The sequence below is a fragment of the Salvia miltiorrhiza genome, unplaced genomic scaffold (genome assembly GCF_028751815.1).
Source record: "Salvia miltiorrhiza cultivar Shanhuang (shh) unplaced genomic scaffold, IMPLAD_Smil_shh original_scaffold_381, whole genome shotgun sequence".
Classification (NCBI taxonomy): domain Eukaryota; kingdom Viridiplantae; phylum Streptophyta; class Magnoliopsida; order Lamiales; family Lamiaceae; genus Salvia; species Salvia miltiorrhiza.
This window is the reverse complement of record NW_026651537.1, coordinates 420,973-424,878: the sequence shown is the minus strand read 5'-3', so window position 1 is coordinate 424,878 and position 3,906 is coordinate 420,973. Positions and strand designations below refer to the sequence as shown.

Here is a 3,906-nt window from a genome sequence, read left to right as displayed (position 1 = left end):
ATCTCTCTCTCTTTTTTTTTATTTTTACAGAAGCCCTAACCATCTCTCTCTCGTTTCAGATAGACAAAGGAAAAAGGCGGCGGCTGCCGCCGCGCCGCCTCCGGCCGCGAGCAGCCGTCGGCTGCTCTCACCCCCCCCAAATTCCAGTCACACGCACAAAACACACATAGAGCACTTAGGGTTTCAATTCTGTTCATTTTCATTCATTTCTATTTACAAAAACTGATCTGTACTTGTAATAGATAGAAATATAGTAAAATGTGTGCGTGTGTATTATTCTGTTGGTGGTTCTCTGATGGTGATAAGCTAATGTAATTGAAACAATAATAGTCTAAAAGAAGTGGTAATGGATGCGTGTGTTCTATCTGTTTTCATTTGAATCATAGTTTTGTAATTTAACAAATGAATGTATGGAAAAAGTAAAGTAGGAGGTAACCTTGATAATTTTCTGAACTCACAAAGTTGGATCTGCGAATCAACAATTTAACAATGAATTTGGATCTGAATCTGCTTGATTACTGGAATTTGGAAACATAAACATAGTTAAAATGGAGGGTTGTATCCCCAAGGAAGAAGAAGAGAATTGGTTGGAACACTTACCTCTGCACTTTAAACTTTGTTGGGTGTGTTGAAAAGAGAAGGAAAGAGCGGATGAACTAATAGAATGAAACTTAGCTTTTAAAACTTGGCTTTTGTCTAATTGAAATGGCAGAGGATTGATGATAAGATTTGCTAAGATTATGAGGATTTGATTGTCTGCATAAAGGAGAGTTGGTGGTGAAAGTTGGTAGTGAAGTGGAAGATTAGGTGTAGTGGTGGGGAAAAAGAAAGAAGAAGAAAAAAAAATGTAATGGTGGGGAAGTAGGCTACGGTTAAGATGTATCAAATTTAAATAGAGCTCTTGACTCTGATCAATTAAAAGATTCTTTATGAAATCCTTGCAGTAAAATTATTGAAGTAAAACACTTTATAAAACTTAATATCCCATTTAAAGGAAATTTCATGGCTTCATGCCCACTAAAAAAAAAATCCATAAGGCTCATATAATATGCTCAAACCACTAATTAAACTTGTGCACCATATTTATAAAGATCCTTTAAAAATTCAAACGGATTCAAATAATAATAAGAATTAAGCACATCAAGACACATATAAAACAATTAAATGACATCTGATAAATCAAACCATTTTTATTATTAATGGATGCCGAACCCTAATTATTAAGTCTTTAATCAATGATTAAAAACTGGGATATGACAACTTTACAACACCAGAGTATACAAAATGGATTATAAGCTTACGAAATCATAAACAATAAATCTCCACCTGATTTCTAAGCTAATAATCGACAACAATAACAAAGGCTCCAGTTCTTCCTCCGAAACATTTTAATTCTGTATCAAACTTCAAATCAGCAGATTTACCAACTTAAGACAATGCTCAAACTTAGCAGTAGGCAAAGCCTTAGTCAGCGCATCAGCTGCATTCTCCTCTGTCCCAACTTTCTTCATCTTCACCAATCCTTGATCAACTATATCTCGTATGAAATGCATTCTGACATCTATATGCTTAGATCTCTCATGAAAAGTTTGATGTTTCATAAGATACAAAGCACTCTGACTGTCACACTTCAAAATTATAGAACTTTCCTCAATACCAAAATCGTGCACTAATCCTTTTAGCCACACAGCTTCCTTGACAGCTTCGGTTGCAGCCATGTACTTTGCTTCAGTGGTTGATAATGCAACTACAGATTGTAGTGAAGATTTCCAACTAACAGCTGATCCAAAGAGTGTGAAAATGTAACCTGACTGAGATCTCCTGTTGTCTGTGTTAGCAGCATAGTCAGAGTCAGTGTATCCCATCAAGAAAGGCTTGCTGATGTCTTCCTTCCTCTGGAACAAAATAGCTCTGTCTGCACTGCCCTTTAGATACCTCAGCACCTTCTTGAGAGCTTCCCAATGCTCTCTGCCAGGATCCACCATATACCTGCTCATAACACTTATAGCTTGTGCAATGTCTGGCCTAGTGCAGACCATTGTGTACATCAAGCTTCCCACTAAATTTGAGTAAGGTATATTTATCATTTGGTGTCTCTCTGCATCATTCTTTGGCTTTTGTTTATCTGAGAGTTGCAGATGAACAACTAGGGGCACTGTAACAGCCTTTGATTCATGCATATTGAATTTCCTTAACATCTTCAATATGTAATCTTTTTGACATAACCATAGCTTTCCAGCCTTCCTATCTCTCACGATATCCATCCCAAGAATCCTTTTAGTTGCACCAAGATCTTTCATTTCAAACTCTTAATTCAAACCATCTTTGATTACCTTGATTTCTGCCTTATCTTTGCTAGCTATTAACATGTCATCTACATATAGCAGCAAATATGCAACAGTAACTTCATTCATTTTCTTCAAATAAACGCAGCTATCATATGCAGATTTTGTGAATCCCATCAACTCCATATGCTCATCAAACCTTTTGTACCATTGCCTTGAACTCTGTTTGAGACCATATAAGCTTTTCTGAAGTAAACACACCTTGTTGCTTGTCTCTGGAAGTACAAACCCCTCAGGCTGGACCATATGTATCTTCTCCTCCAACTCTCCATGTAGAAATGCGGTTTTAACATCCATCTGCTCAAGCTCCATATCAAACTGAGCTACAACTGACAGCATAACTCTGATGGAAGTATGCTTAACCACAGGTGAGAAAACTTCATTGTAGTCAATTCCCACCTTTTGAGTGAAACTTCTTGCCACCAATCTTGCTTTGTACCTGGTCTGCTCCTTTCCAATGACCTCAATCTTCTTCTTAAAGATCCATTTGCAGCTTACTAATTTCTTGTTCAGTGGCTTTGACACCAGTATCCAGGTACCATTCCTTTCAAGAGAATTCATCTCCTCCTTCATGGCTAAGAGCCATTGTTCTCTCTCTGGTCCCTTCATAGCCTCTGCATAGGATTTGGGCTCCTGATACTCCAGCTCCTCTGCAATGCTTAGAGCAAAGTATACCATCTCAGCTTGGTTATATCTCTGAGGTGGCTTGGGCTGCCTCCTTGCTCGATCCCTTGCTAGTTGATATTAGCTTAGATTGTCAGAGCTGCTCCCAACATCTTCATCATCTGCAGCTTGTTGAGAGACTTCAGTTGCTCCACCTGATTCATTATCAGCATGGTTCCTATCAAACAATTCATCCAACAGAATTTTACCATCTGCATTTTCTTTCTCTGGATCAGAACCTACTTTATAAGGCATGAGAGCTTCATCAAAGACTACATCTCTGCTGATGTATACTCTCCCCATTCCTGGTTCAGTGCACCACAACTTGTACCCCTTCACACCCTTGGGGTAGCCCAACATTACACATTTTAAGGCCCTTGGTTCAAGCTTCTCTTGTCTAACATGTATGTATGCTCTGCACCCAAAGGTTTTCAAATGTGAATAGTTGGATGTAGAACCATACCAGAGCTCATCTGGAATTCTGAATTCAACAGCGGATGAAGGAGATTTGTTGATCAAATAGGCTGCAGTGACAGCAGCCTCTGCCCAAAATTTCTTTGGCAGCCTTGAGTCAAACAACATACACCTTATCCTTTCCAGAATGGTCCTATTCATCCTCTCAACAACCCCATTCTGCTGTGGAGTTCCTGGGACTGTCTTGTGTCTCTGGATTCCCCTTCCAGAGCAGAAATCATTGAACTCTTTGGACACAAATTCCAAACCATTATCTGTCCTCAAGCACTTCACCTTGGTTGCCTTTTCAGTCTCCACCTCATTACACCACACTTTGAATTTCTCTAGTGCCTCAGTTTTATCCTTCAAGATGAAAATCCACAACTTCCTAGAGTAATCATCCATTATAGACATGTAATATCTCCCTTTTCCAAGACTTTCAGTT

At 38.7% G+C, this 3,906-nt stretch overlaps 1 long non-coding RNA gene across 1 annotated transcript; it reads right to left on the bottom strand.

The window, feature by feature from the left end:
* Positions 1–187: 187 nt before the first annotated feature.
* LOC131004332 (uncharacterized) lies at positions 188–1,231 on the bottom strand. The gene is made up of 2 exons (XR_009094972.1): positions 601–1,231; positions 188–518 (listed from the first exon to the last, which is right to left on the bottom strand). It is a non-coding gene; the product is annotated as an uncharacterized LOC131004332 (long non-coding RNA).
* Between the last annotated feature and the right edge of the window lie 2,675 nt (positions 1,232–3,906).